The sequence below is a fragment of the Lepus europaeus genome, chromosome 8, assembly GCF_033115175.1.
Source record: "Lepus europaeus isolate LE1 chromosome 8, mLepTim1.pri, whole genome shotgun sequence".
Taxonomy (NCBI): domain Eukaryota; kingdom Metazoa; phylum Chordata; class Mammalia; order Lagomorpha; family Leporidae; genus Lepus; species Lepus europaeus.
In genome coordinates, this window is record NC_084834.1 from 18,508,753 (window position 1) to 18,524,602 (window position 15,850).

Consider the following 15,850-nt stretch of genomic DNA (forward strand, 5'->3'; position numbering starts at 1 on the left):
TTTTCACAATGAGTATTACTTTTCTGTTTTAAAAATATCAATATCTATGGCAACCAGATACATGGTACCAGACTATGAACTCAGTGTGCCAGACTACGAACTGTTTTTTGTGAACTTGCCAGGATGTAATGCACTTGGACAGAAAAACATCCACCATGTCATTAAGAATGTTGTTACATTCAGCTGATCTTTTACTTTCTTATCAAAACTTTCTCACTGAAAAAAGTAGTGTACTCATTATGAGCAAAATGGCTTTGTTGTAGTTTCTCTTGCTTCTGACCTCACCTTTGCTCCACAGCCTATGCTAATGTTTTAGAATTAAGGTCAATATACCAAGTTAATTTTACCACTAGAATATCTGTATCTACTATTCCCTATTTCGGAAATGGTTGTTCCATCATCACTAGTATAATAGATGGTATTTTCTTTATCAGTGTATTCTTAGCACCTAGCAAAGATTTTGGATACGGTATTTCTCAATAGTTATTTGTTGAACATGGGAGAAAGCAGAGAAATAGGTGGAATATTTAATATGGATTAGGAATTGAATATATGAAAACATTTTGAGAAGGAGGTAGATTTTGAAGGTTTACTACAGAGACAGGATTTTATCTTGTCATGGACAGGAAGTTACTGAAGGTATTTCAGGATAAGAATAAATCAACCAAGAGTAAATTGTACACAAGGATCATTCATAGTCAAGGCCTGGTGCCTAAGTTTTTTCACTCCATAATGAGTAGTTCAACAATGAAGTCACTGAACCTGATAGGATATACTATACCTGTTAGGAAACTGACGCGGTTTTAGCCAGGTGGCCGCATGGCCCAGCTACCTGAGCCAGGCTCCACCCCCATCCTAATGGGATTCACTGCTCCTGCTTCCCTGCCCGCCCTCAGGCAAAGTTTTAAAAGGGCCTGTTCCTGAACACGTGCTCTCTTGGCTCTGCTCCCTGCTTTCTTGGCTTCTCTCCTCCTCTCGTCTCTCTTCTCCCTCCTCTCTATCTCTCTCTTACAGTCTCCTTCTCTTTTTCCTTTGCCGCCCCTTCACTCCGGTCTGTTGGGTGTTCCCCAATAAACCCTTTCCCTTTCTCCAGTGTCCGGTGTGCTTTGCGATGGCTAACATTAAGATATAACATTGGTGCCGTGACTCGGATAGCCTTATATTGGCAATCCAGCATCCTCCAGTGCTCTGGGGTCCTGGATTTTTGCTGGTCGCAAAGCACACCTCCGGAACTCCTTCCACGCTACTGAACGCTCTCTGATCTCCATCCACACATCGGCCTTCCAAATTTTGAGGTAAGACGCGGAATGGGAAGCTCTCACGGCGACTCTACTTGTCTACTGAGTTGTGGTCTACCCTCGTCTACATTCGTCTGAGGCTTTTCTACTTTCGTCCAAGGTCGTAGTGCTAGACACCACTACTCCTACTTAAGACCTTTAGCCTCTACGGACACTGTGTCCAGACAACAGTGGGTGTGAGTGACAACTCCATCTCTGTTCGCCTCTTTACAGGCAAGGCCCTGGGCTCCAGTGGGCATTTGGGTAACGACCCCACCTTCTGCTCCCATTCCTCTCCTAGTCAGATGGCCAGGACTTCAAGGACGCTTTCTGTCCACCGATCTGACCTACTGAGTCGCCTTGGGAAATTCTTCCTCCCGCGTTCCATCTGATTCTCCTCTTGATTGCCTTATAAGTAATATGGTCCCTCTCAAATTGGCCCCAGCCCTCAAAAAGCCACCCCTCCATGGTGGCATTTGGCCCTGAGGGATCGGAAGTTGGAGTAGTTTGACCCTGATAACATCTTTATCACTTCCGTGAGCTTTCGGGGAAAATGGAAGGAGATTCCATACGTTCAAGCCTTTTCCTATCTTTGAACTAAGCCTTCCCTGTGCACTTGCTGTCCCGCTCAAGTCCTTCTGGTCTCCAAGACTTGCACTAGGGGGCAGAAGCCTGAGCAAAAAATCCTTTCTTCTGCCCTATCCTGTTCCCGCCACTACCACAGCCTCCTTAGATCCTGCAGATGAACCTCCCCCTTACTGCTCCAATCTACAGGCACTGGCTCAGTCGCCTCCTGAGGCCTCAGCTGCTGAAGTTCCAGCGTCATTATCCCACGCGGCAGCTGGGGAATCCACCATCAGCTCCGGCCCTGGCTGCAACGTCACCTCCCCCTCCTGCCGAATTCCAGGGGGCGGTGTCTACCTCTTCTGTCCTATCTCAAGCCCCTGGCTCATCTATTCCTCAAAGCCATTCTCTGCCCACGTGTACTTCCTCCCTAGCTTCTACCCCCACTCTCACTGTATCTTCCCCTCCCTCCTAGGAATTCTTTATCTCAGAACCAGTCAGGGCCCAAAGTCTACTATCTCTGTCTTATTTTGGGAATGGCGGTCTCCATGGTCTCCAACTGGTCTTTTGTCCCTCTCGTCCCAGTCTTATCATAAGAATAGCAAGGGAATGGTAGTCCTACCCTTTTGGGCTCCCTGCTTATTGAGAAACAAATTAGGTAACCCACCCTTCTGATGGCTCTTTGTTTTATCAAGAGCAAGCCAGACTGGATAATCAGATTTCCTGCATGGACCTGGCCTACTGTAACTAATTTTTCTTTGAATCTAAAAAGATCACTACCTTTAAAAATATATCAGCACCTTAAGTCATTTAGGTGTAACTGCTAATTTAAATTCGGTAAAGGTGAAAAAATGTGTCTAAATGTAAACTTTTGTATACTGAACATGTTTTATTCTATAAAAAACTATTTGGGTTAGTTCATAAACTGTCTATAAAAATAGTTCAACATTGTTTAAAGTAACTCAGGCTAAAATTTGATGCGTTACCTTAATCTTAATTTGAAGATTTTTAACAGTTTATCTCAAAATGTAAATCAAGGACATTGGCAGATGGAAAACATCACAAGTATACTAATCTATTTCTCTTTGACATAGAATCAAAATCTGATTCTCTGTTAAAGCAATAAGTTAAAGTAATCTGTTATGTTCTCTTGATGTCTGCTAAAAACTAATTGTTTAAAAACAGCTAAATTTTTATTAAGAGCTATGGGTTATTTAAATATGAGCTTATTTTCAAATATTTAAATAATCACCTTGTAACAATGATCAAATTTGGTCTTTTATGTCATTGTTTTAAGAAATTCTATTTCAACCAGATATTTTGAATTTTGAACCTTCTTGACATTCTTGACAGGCATTCAAAAAAATCAAAGTTTCAAAGAATTTGGACTCTGAAATTTCCAGTAAATTCTGGACTTCGGTTTTTCCAGTTCAGGCCCAACTGAAAAAATCGAAGGACATACATGTCTCTCATCTTGTAGAGACACCAACTAATCAGGCTATTTGGATTATATTAGAAGTACTGTCAAGATGTGAAGTGATGGTAAATTTTAAGCTTCTATAATATAAAATGGCATTAATAAATGTCTGAGAATTAAAAAGTCTAATGATCTTGTGTTACTAGACATAATGGTTATCCTAATGAGAAAGCCCCAGAGGCCTAAAGAATTAAAAGCTTTGTAAAATCCTACAGGTGCTTTCAAAATACTGTATACAGTAAGCAAATGCCTCTTGTTGGTTAATGAGTTTATAATTTTCAATGTGGCAACTTAGTCTTTTGTCATCCACAGTTTTATATATCAGATTTGCTGCTCATAAAACTAAAGCATTGTTGGTTCTGTGTTTAGCTGTCCTCCTATAGGTTCTGATGAAATTTTTCCATCCACATCTATTGTATTCAGTACTTTGGGATGGTTCTGTAAACAGATAAAGCCAATAATGTATTAAAGGTACCAACTGATAGAAAGTATGGTTAACTGAGGTTACTAAAAACAAAAATTATGTCATGTGTATACATATTGTATGTCTAAATGGGAGAATTTATTGAGTTTATTTTTAATTGGCTTGTAGATAAAAGATTGTCCATAAATTTAAACAGCTAAAATTATTTTAATTCATGTGACCTGAATCTCTGTATCAGATGTTTTAATTTTGTTGGTGAGAAGAAACTAAAGACATTCTATATGCTTGTGCTTAAATTTGCTGGTTAAACAAGCTACACCATGTTAGATATTTAAGAGATGTTTCCAAATATGTATTCTTAATATTTATGGAAGGCATTGGACCTTCTGGTAAATGTTTTCATAAGTTGTTATCTAATGGTTGAAACTGTTTGCTAAATTTTCATGTGATATTGCTATTGTCAGTAAGCAATCTAGGACTTGCTCCCCCATTTCTCTATTACTAGAGAAAATGAGAGAACAAGCCCAACTTGTTCTCTCATTTCTCTATTCTCTTCGAGGTAGTAAACTAATTCTATTATGAAGGAATCTCCAATTTAATTTTAGGTCTTATAAAAGAGATGGCTAACATTTTTCTGTAATAGCATAGCCAAAATAAGAGCTTAAAGTATAATTTACTTTGCCATCAGTGAAGTAAATGGTAAGTAAAAAAAAACTTCCTTTCAGACCAAAGGGAAAGAAAGTTTTAAAGTGAGAATATTATTTTCCTCATGGGCATTGTCTACCTTAGAAAAACTACTACAGAACATGCCTGTGACTATAGATTTGTAGTTTAGGCCACCGAGGATTAGAGATGGGACTTGGGCACTCCCTTGACTTGCATCCTCTGGTCTGCAATAACAAAAACCAGGAGGAAAAGAAAGCTAGCCATCAGAAATGTAGAGATAGGTGGCAGGCCTTTTAAAGGCTACTCTGCACAGTGATCTGCCCTCAAGGAGACCCAACAGGCCAGTCCACTGCAGTGGCTTTCACTGTGGCAAGCCTGTGCTTCAGCAGAAGTCAGCTATGAAGAGCCCTGGCAGCTCTGTTAGCCAAGAGTTGGACCACTGGAAATGGACCTCCCTGGAATCGAAGGATGCCATTATCATAGCCATAACCCTAAACATGACCCTATTAACACTAACCATAGTCCTAACCCTAGCCTTAGCCCTAAACTTAACATTAACTGTAGCCCTAGCCCTTACCCTAACCTTAACCCTAAGCCTAACCCTAACCCTAGACAGAAACCTAGATCTAGTCCTAAACCTAACCACATCCCTAAACCTAACTATAACTATAACCCTAATCCTAGCCCTAACCATATCCCTAGGCTGAACCCTGGCCTTGCCTAATCCTATCCTTAATCCTAGCCCTAAAACTTTTCACAACATGTAACCCTAACCCGAACCAATAGACTGAATCCTAGACCTAGCTCTAAACTTAACTAATGCTAACCCATATCCTAACCCTAATCGTAGCCTGACCCTAGCCCGAAACATAACCTGAGGTCTAAACCTAGCCCTACTCCTAAATCTAACCCTAACCAGCCCTAGCGCTAACCTTAGCCTTAGACCTAAACTTAACACTAACCCTAGCCCTAATCCTAACCGTAACCCTAGAATAAACTCTAGACCTAGGGCTAATAACCCTAAACATACAAATAGCTCTAACACTAACCCTAGTCCTTGATCTAACCTTAACTCTAAAACTAAATCTTACCTTAACCCAAACCCTAGGCCTAGCACTAACCCGAACTGAAGCCCTAATCTTAGACTGAATCCTAGACCAAGTCTTAAACCTAAACCTAACCATAGCCTTAGTCCTAATCCTAACCCTGGACCTAACCTTAAAACTAGCCCTATCCCTAACTCTCACCTTAACTCTTACCCTAACCCTAGACTGAATCCTAGACCTCGTCTTGAACCTATCCCCATCCCTAGCTCTAACACCAAACATAGTCCTAATCCTAGCCCTAGCACTAACCCTAACCCTAGTCCTAACCATAGCCCTAGCCCTAACCCTAATGTTCCTCCAAAGCCTAGCCATAATCCTAACCTTACCCTAATCCTAGCCAACAATTGGCCTTCCCAAGCCTAAACCTAATGCTAACCTTAATACTAACACTAACTCTAGCACTAACCCTTTCTCTAGCCCTAATCAAAACGTAACAGCTTAGGCCAAACCCTAGCCCTAGCCAGCCCTAACTCTAACCCTAACAATAGCCCTAAACATTGCCCTAGAATTAATCCTAAAACTAACTCTAATGTTAACCCTAACCCTAACTTTAGCACTAGCACTAGTCCTTTCCCTAGTCCTAATCCTTTCCTAGCCCTAACCATAGACCTATTGCTAGATTGGATACTAGTCCTAGGCCTAAACCTAACCCTGACTAAGCCTAACCGTAGCCCTAAACCTAGACCTAGCCTTAACCATAACCCTAGCCTTAGCCCTAGTTCTTTCCCCAGACCCACCCTAACCCTAAACCTAGCCCTGACAGTAACCATTATCCTTACCATAACCCTAGCTCCAATCTGAATCCTAACCCTTAAACTATACCTAACCCTTACTCAAGGCCAAACCTAGCCTTAGCCCTAACCCTATCCCTTAACCTAGCCCTAAAAGTTGCACTAGATCTAACCTTATCCCTAACCCTAGTACTAGCCCTAGTCATATAGCTAACCTAAACCTAGTCTGAGACCTAACTCTAATCCTAACCTTAACCCCAGACTGAATTATAGGGCTGTGCCTAAAACTAATCCTAACCCTAACCAAAACCTAACCCTAACTCTGACCCTAACCATAATCCTAGGCCTAACCCTAGCGTTAGCACTAGCCAAAGCCATAGCCCTTGCCCAAGCCCTAACCGAAATTCTAGCCCTATCCTTATCCCTAAATTTTGCCCTAAACATAACCCTAACTCTAACCCTAGCCCTTGCCCTTGTCTCAGCCTTAAATCTAACAATAATCATAGCCCTATCAATAGCAATTTTCCTAAATGTAACATTAGCCCTAATCCCTAACCCGAAACCTAACCCTAGCTCTAGCCCTAAACTTAACCCTAAACCTGGCCCTAACACTAACCCTAACAGTAACTCTAACCTAGCCTTGCCCTAAAGCTAAACCTAGCCCTAGTCATAATCCTAATCTTAACAATAACCATTACCTTAGACTGAATTTTAGACCTAGTCCTAAACCTAGCCCCATTCCTAACCTAAATGCTAATCATAGCCCTAGCCCTAACCTGAACCCTAGATATAACCCTAGCTCTTGCCCTAAACCTATACCTAACGCCCTAAACTTTGCCCTATACCTAACCCTAGTACTAGCCCTTTCCCTAGCTCTAATCCTAACCTAACCATAGCCACAGCCTTAACCCTAATCCTAACGCTAGACTGAATCCTAGAACTAGCCCTAACCATAACCCTATGCCTAACCCTAGCACTAGCTCTGCCCTAAATGTGGCCCCAGCCCTAAACATAACACTTAACATATCCCTAACACTAGCAATTTTCATAAACCTAACCCTAACCATGAACTAAGGCCAAACCATATCCCTAGCCATAACCCTATTCGTAATGCTAGCCTCAGCCCTAACCCTAACAATAGCCCTAACATTAACCTTACTCCCAAAACTAACCCTAGTACTTGCCCTAACCATAGCACTAACCCTTACCTTAACCCTAACCCTAAAACTAGCCCTAAGCATAACCCTAACCCTAGCCACAACAATAGCCCTAATCAGAATCCTAGCCCTATGCATAACCCAAACCCTAAACTTAATTCTAATGGTAGCCCTACCTGTAGCACTTCGCCCAGCCCTAATCATAAACCCAACCTTAGTCCTAGCAGTAATGCTAACTCTAATTCTAAACCCAGCCCTAATATTAACCCTAGACCTTGTCCTAACACTAACCATAACCATAACCATAACCCAAATCCTTACCTTAAATCTAACCCTAAACCTAGCCCTAACCGTAAACATGGCCTTAACTTAAACCTAGCCCTAAAACTAACCCTAACTCTAACCTCTAAAACTAACCCCTAACCTAAATCTAACACTAACAATAACCCTAGCTTTAACTATAGTCCTAACCCTAAACCACAACTTAACCCTAACCCTTACCTTAACACTAACACCGACCCTTCCCTTAACCCTAATCATAAGCCTAACCATACCCCTAGCCTTAACCCTAGACCTAAATCAAATAAAAACCTTAACCATAACCACAGCCTTAAACTTAGCCCTAGCCCTAAACCTAAACCTAGGCCTAACCCTAGCCCTAGTCTTACCTCTCTAACACCCTAACATTTATCACAGCCCTAACCCTAGCCAAAGGCATTAATGGTAGTGCTAGGCAACTCTAACCCTAATGCTAGCACTAACTCTAGCCCCAGCCAGAACCTAACCTTCATCTTAATTCAAACCCAAGTCCTAATCCTAACCCTAGCCCAGTCCAAACCCTAACCCTAAACATAGCCATAACAATAAGTATTATCCATAGCCCTACCCATTACCCCAGAATTAAACCTAATCCTAACCCTAGTCCTAGCCCATGCCCCAATCCTAAGCCTAACCCTGAACGTAGGCTAAAATTAACCCTAGACATAGACCTAACACTAAACATAACCATAACCCAAACCCTAATCCTAACTATGACCCTAGCCCTAGCCTTAACACTAAACCTACACTAACCCTAAACCCAACACTAGCATTTCTCTAACCTAATCCTTATAATAGCTCTAGCGCTAACCCTAAACCTGATCCTAATCCTAACCTTAGCCCTAAACCTAATACTTGCCCAGCCTTAAACATAACCAAACGCTAGCTCTAGCCATAACCCTAACCCTAATCCTAGGCATATCCCTAACCATAACATTCCTCTAGCATTAAACCGAACTCTAACCCTAAACACAGCCCTAAACCTAACCCTAACATTTACCATACCTTAATCCTAGGCCTAACCCTAGCCCTATCTATGACCCTAATGCTTGCAGTAACCCTAGCCCTAACCAGAACCTAGCCCTCATCCTAATCCTAACCCAAATCCTAATCCTAACAGCAAATCTAACAATAACTCTAGACCTAACTCTAGCCATAGCCAGGACCCTAATTCTAATCCAATCCCAAGCCTAGAACTAAATCTAACCCTTGCCCAGGCCTAACCCTAACCCTAACCCTAGCCTGAACTCTAACCTTAAACAAGGCTGTGGGATGGCAATGGTGGGCCATATAGGGAGGAAAGATCCTAGAGGGAGCCAGGTAACAGAATGAGACTGGGCCCAACTTGGCTTATGAAACCAGGACCTCATACCTCCTAGACAACTTAATTGATTTAAATTTCATTCCCTTAGTACCGATAACTTACGACTTTTGGTTTAGATATCTGCCTGAGTTCAAGAGCAACATCTTATTCAAACCTTAGCAATATCCACAACCTCTCTCATAGTCCCCTTTGTTAGACCCCCAGGGCTCCTACTTAATACCAGGCCCTCAGTTCTTTGTCACACATTTAAAGTCAGGGCCCCTGGAAAGCCTCTTGGATAGGATTCATCCAGGAGGAGCTCTTTTTGTGCCTTGTTCTTCCCCCTTTTTCTTCCTAGAATGAAAATGTGGTGGCTACAAGCTGTCACTTAAGGATAGTAGAGCAAAAAAGATCATGTCGAGGGAGCTGCAGTACCAACCCTGGGTTTTCTGGCCTCCAGACTTTATTTATATGAGATAATAGCCCCTGTTTATTTAAAACAAAGGTCACCAACTGTTTTTGTAAATGACTGTAGAGCAAATATGAGAGTAAATCATTTGCTATAGCAAGTGTAATGTGGCAATATAGAAAACACCTTAGACTTTCAGGGCCATATGATGGCTGCCGTATTACGATTGCAAAGTGAAAGCACTCATGACAATATGCAATCAACAGGCACGGCTGCGCTGCAATAGGACTTTACTTACAGAGACTGAGTGCTATAGATTGTTGGCACTTAGGTTAAGGTCTATGTTTGGGCCTATGTTTGTTGACCCTTAATTTAAGCAACTGTTCTTAGGCCTCCATTGGTAGCAGAAAACTCAGACCCTCACTGTATCAATTTGCTTTGCTGAGGCTGCTGTTACCAAATACCACAGACTGAGGCTTAAACAATGGAAGCTCATTTTCTCACAGTTCTGGAGGCTGGAAACCTGTAATCCAGGTGCCAGCAGGGTTGAATTCCTCTGAAACCTCGCTCCTTAGCCCTCCAACTTCCTGCTGATGCACACTTTGAAAGGGAGCAGGTAATGGTCCAAGTTCTTGGGTTCCTGACACTCATTAGGGGGACCTGAATTAAGTTTGAGGCTCCTGACATGAGCCTGGCCCAGCCCTGGCTGCTGTATTTGGGAAGTGACCCCTAGACAGGAGATCCCTGTCTGCCTCTCTTCCTTTCAAATGATTAAACACATATGTTTAAGAAAAAAAAAAACCCTTATCAAATATTAAGGAGATGCCAGAAAGCTGTATCTCATAAGGAATATATTATTAAGAGGATCAGGACATGGGATGCCCACTGCTACCATATTCTAACTTGATTGGTCCTTTATTTCAAATGTTTAATTTAATTGAGTATATAAGTTTTTGATGGAGAGAGTCAGTGCTTTCCCTTTGGGTAAGGAGGAATTACAATAATGTCAAGATTCCAGGATTTGAATACCTGCACCTAACTTTCTCTGGATAGGGACTACTGACACAGCTTTCCTTCCATGAGATCATTAACATTTTGTCATGATATGGTATTCATACCAAGAAATACATGTAAATGTACAGAAAAGAGAGTTTTTTGGTAGTCATCTGATCATACTCATAACCAATACTCAAATTAAGAACAAAGCATTACCCAAGAGTCCTCACTATTCTGATCCTCCATTTCTTCTTTTTTAGTATGTCAAAAATACTCTCATGGGCTCCTGAGCCAGATCCGAATGCCTTAAGGGCTGATTCTGAGGCCAGAGTGCTATTTAGGACATCTGCCATTCTATGAGTCTGCTGTGTATCCCACTTCCCATGTTGGATCGTTTTTTCCCTTTTTGATTCTATCAGTTAGTGTTAGCAGACACTAGACTTGTTTGTGTGATTTGTGTGATCCCTTTGACTCTTAGACCTATCAGAGTCATCAATTGTGAACTGAAATTTATCACTTGGACTAGTGAGATGGCATTAGTACATGCAATCTTGATGGGATTATATTGGAATCCCCTGGAATTGTTCTAACGCCACCATTTGGGACAAGTCCGATTGAGCATGTCCCAAATTGTACATCTCCTCCCTCTCTTATTCCCACTTTTCAGTTCAAATTTAAACACCTAAGAATAATTGTGTGTTAATTACAGAGTTCAACCAATAGTACTAGAACAACAACAACAAAACTAAAAAGGGATAAAGTATTACATTGTACCTCAACAGTCAGGACAAGAGCTGATCCGGTCATTGTTTCTTACAGTGTCCATTTCACTTCAACAGGTTTCCTCTTTGGTGCTCAGTTGTCGCCGATCAGGGAAAACAAATGATATTTGTCACTTTGGGACTGGCTTAATTCACTCAGCATGATGTTTTCCAGATTCCTCCATCTTGTTGTAAATGACCGGGTTTCATTGTTTTTGACTGCTGTAAAGTATTCTATGGAGTACATGTCCCATAATTTCTTTATCCAGTCTACTGTTGATGGGCATTTGGGTTGGTTCCAGGTCTTAGCTATTGTGAATTGAGCTGCAATAAACATTAATGTGCATACAGCTTTTTTGTTTGCCAATATAATTTCCTTTGGGTAAATTCCAAGGAGTGGGATGGCTGGGTTGGATGGTAGGGTTATATTCAGGTTTCTGAGGAATCTCCAGACTGACTTCCATAGTGGCTTAACCAGTTTGCATTCCCACCAACAGTGGGTTAGTGTCCCTTTTTCCCCACATCCTTGCCAGCATCTATTGTTGGTAGATTTCTGAATGTGAGCCATTTTAATCGGGGAGAGGTGAAACCTCATTGTGGTTTTGATTTGCATTTCTCTGATTGCTAGTGATCTTGAATATTTTTACATGTGTCTGTTGGCCATTTGGATTTCCTTTTTGGAAAAATGTCTATTGAGGTCCTTGGCCATCTCTTATGTGGGTTTTTTTTTTTTTTTGTGGATTTTCTTGATTTCTTTGTAGATTCTGGTTATCAACCCTTTATCTGTAGCATAGTTTGCAAATATATTTCCCCATTCTGTCGGTTGCCTATTCATTTTCCTGACTGTTTCTTTTGAAGTACAGAAACTTCTCAATTTGATGCAATCCCAAATGTTAATTTTGGTTTTGACTGCCTGTGCCTCTGGGGTATTTTCCAAGAAGTCTTTGCCTGTACCTGTATCTTGTAGGATTTCTCCAATGCTCTCATTATACATTCGCTCCTTATACAATTTATAACTTACAAATACTTCCTTTCAGTCTATGTGTTGGCTCTTTACTCTGCTGTTTCCTTTGCTTTGCAGATATATTTTTAATTTGCTGTGATACCATTTCATGTATTTTATTTATTTTTAAAAATATTTATTGGCTGGTGCCATGGCTCACTAGGCTAGTCCTCTTCCTGTGGCACCGGCACCCCGGGTTCTATTCCCGGTTGGGGCACCGGATTCTGTCCTGGTTGCTCCTCTTCCAGTCCAGCTCTCTGCTGTGGCCCCGGAGTGCAGTGGAGGAGGCCCAGGTCCTTGTGCCCTGCACCTGCATGGGAGACCAGGAGGAAGCATCTAGCCCCTGGCTTCGGATCAGCGCAGCTCGCTGGCCATAGTGGCCATTTGGAGGGTGAACCAATGGAAGTAAGACCTTTGTCTCTCTCTCTCTGTCTCTCACTAACTCTGCCTGTTAAAAAATGAAAAAAAAAATTATTTACTTATTTGAAAGTGAGAGTTACACACAGAGAGAAGGAGAGGGTCTCCCATGTGGGTACAGGGGCCCAAGGACTTGGACCATCTTCTACTACTTTCCCAGGCCATAGCAGAGAGCTGGATCAGAAATGGAGCAACCAGGACTCGCACTAGCACCCATAAGGGATGCCAGCACTGCAGGCAATGTCTTTATCCACTGTGTCATAGCGCTGGCCCCTTGAGTTGATTCTTATATAAGAAGTCAGATAGGATTGCATTTCAATCTTCATATGTGGATGTGGAATTTCTCATTCCTCATATATTGAAGGGAAAGCCCTTATCCATTTGGTTCTTGGCACCTTTTAAAAAAATTAATTAACCATAAATGCATGGATTTTCTGAGCTTGTTGTTCTCATCCATTAGCGTATGTGTCAGGTTTTCTGCCAATAACATTCTGTTTTGATTACTATAGCTTTGTATTATATTTTGAAATCTGATAGTGTGATATTTCTTGCTTTGTTATTTTTGCCTAAGATGGCTTTACCTATTCAGTGGCTGCTATAGTTTGCAAGGGTGCTCCAAAAGCTCATGTGTTGGGAACTTAATCATCAAATTCTCATACTGATGGCATTTGAAGGTGGGGGCTTTAGAAGAATATATAAGATTTGATGAGGCAATGAAGGTGACCTTCCTACGACTGGATTGGTGTCAAGGCAGTGGAGGATGGCCCAAGTGCTTGGGCCCTGCACCCGCATGGGAGATCAGGAGGAAGCACCTGGCTCCTGGCTTTGGAATGGCACAGCGCGCCAGCCGTGGCAGGCATTTGGCAGGTGAACCAATGGAAGGAAGACCTTTCTCTATCTCTCTCTCTGTCTAACTCTGCCTGTCAAACAAAAAAAGATTCTATTTTATTTTTTAAAGATTTATTTATTTATTTATTTGAAAGCAGAGACAGTAAGAGAAAGAGGTCTTCTACTGCTGGTTCGCTCCCCAGATGTCCACAATGACCTGAGCTGTGCTGATCTGAAGCCAGGGACCAAGAGCTTGTTTCAGGTCTCCCATGCAGGTGCAGGGTCCCAAGTCCTTGGGCCATCTTCTATTGCTTTCTCAGGCCATAGCAGAGATCTGGGTTGGAACTGGAGCAGCCTGGACTCAAATTGGCACCCAGATAGGATGATGGTACTGCAGGCGGTGGCTTTACCTGCTACACCACAGCACTAGCCCCAAGATTTTACATTTTATAAAGCAGAGTTAGGAAGGAAGATAGAGAGATAAGAGGTGAGGGATGAGAGGTGAGAGAGAGAGAATCTTCTATCTCCTTAGGTTTACTCCTAAATGACTATAAAGGCATAAAAGCTGTGGCTGGGCCAGGCCAAAGCCAGGAGCCAGGAGCTTCCTCAAGTACTTGGGCCATCTCTGTTGTTTTCCCAGGTGAATTAGCAGGGAGCTGGATGGGAAGAGGAGCAACCAGAACTTGAACTGCTGCCCATATGGGATGCCAGTGTTGCAGGTCATGGCTTACCCTGCTATGCCATAATGCCTGCCCCTCTATTAGTGGCTTTGTAAGAAGAGGAAATCTGAGATAGCCCCCTCCTCTGTTTCCTTGTCATGCAATGCCCTTCACCGTGTTCACCACAAATAGCCCCGGCCCGGATGCCAGCATTACATGGTCCAACTTCCAGGCCCCCAGGACCACAAGCAATCTCTGTTCTTTATCAATTTCCCAGCTTCAGCTATTCTGTTATAGTAGCAGAAAAAGAGTGACGATAGCATATTTTGTGATTCCATAGGAATTTTCACCTTTTTCTGTTTCTGTGAAGAATGGTGATCCCCTATGTTCCTTTGTGTTTCTGTGTTATTGCTTACTGTGCTGTTTTCCAGAGCGGTTTGGAACCAAGAGTTGAAGAATGGGCCGGGACTACTGTCAGGGCAATAGTCCGATTTTATTAGTATCAAAGGGCTTTTGTACTCACAGCATGCTTTCACCCGGGGAGGTGGGCAGTACTAGGAAAACAAGATTAGTTCAAGGAAATATATTTTTTTTATTAAAGGAGCTAAGATTTTGTTTCATATAGTCTGAAGGAACAATTTATATTAAAAAAATGCCAAAATGTTTGCCTTCAAGGACAGATACAGCCTGCAGCTGCATAAGAAAGTGAGTTGCGATATCTGGCCAAGGAACATTCTCAGATTAGCACATAATGCACAGTGACTTTTGACCCTGTTCTCTGAAGTATCCTTCAGGTTTCTCACACACATCTCATATTCGACCCCACCCGGTCTCCACAGTTTATAATGCTCCCTCTTCCATTACTCATTATATTTTTTGAGTTTTAACTCTTATTTTTTAAGGTTTTTGCCAATTTTGTAATATCCTTTCAAAAACCCAACTCTTAGTGTCATTGTTCTTTTTCGAGTCTATTTTGCTTATCTGTTCTCTGTTCTCTGGTTTCACTCCCTCTGTTTACACTGGGGCTTAGTTCACCCTTCTTTTTATAGCTCTTTGAGATATTATGTTAAGTTTTTGTGTAAAAATTTTTTCAATGTGGGTTTTTTTTTTTTTTGTTATAAGGTTCCCTTTTAGAACCTCTCTTGATGTATCCTCTAATATTGATGTCGTGTTTCCATTTTTTTTTTCCTCATGGCAGTAAACATTTTAATTTCTTCTCTGATTCCAGTGTTTTTTCAGAACATATTGTATAATTTCACATTAAAAATAATTCCCTGATTAATCTTTTATTTTCTTTCACTTTCATACCACTGTGGTTGAAATATAGGATAGGATTTTGATCTTAATTTTTTAAAAACTTTAATTTAGTAAATGTAAATTTCCAAAGTACAGTTTATGGATTACAATGGCTTTCCCCCCCATAACTTCCCTCCCACTGGCACCCCTCCCACCTCCCGCTCCCTTTCCCATTCCATTCACATCAAGATTCATTTTCAATTCTCTTTATATACAGAAGATCGATTTAGTATATATTAAGTAAAGATTTCATCAGTTTGCACCCACACAGAAACACAAAGTGTAAAATACTGTTTCAGTACTAGTTATAGCATTACTTCACATTGGACAACACATTAAGGACAGATCCCACATAAGAAGTAAGAACATAGTGACTCCTGTTGCTGACCCTCTTGTTTATGGTGTCAGTAATCTCCCTAGGCTCTAGTCATGAGTTGTCAAGGCTATGGAAGCCTTTT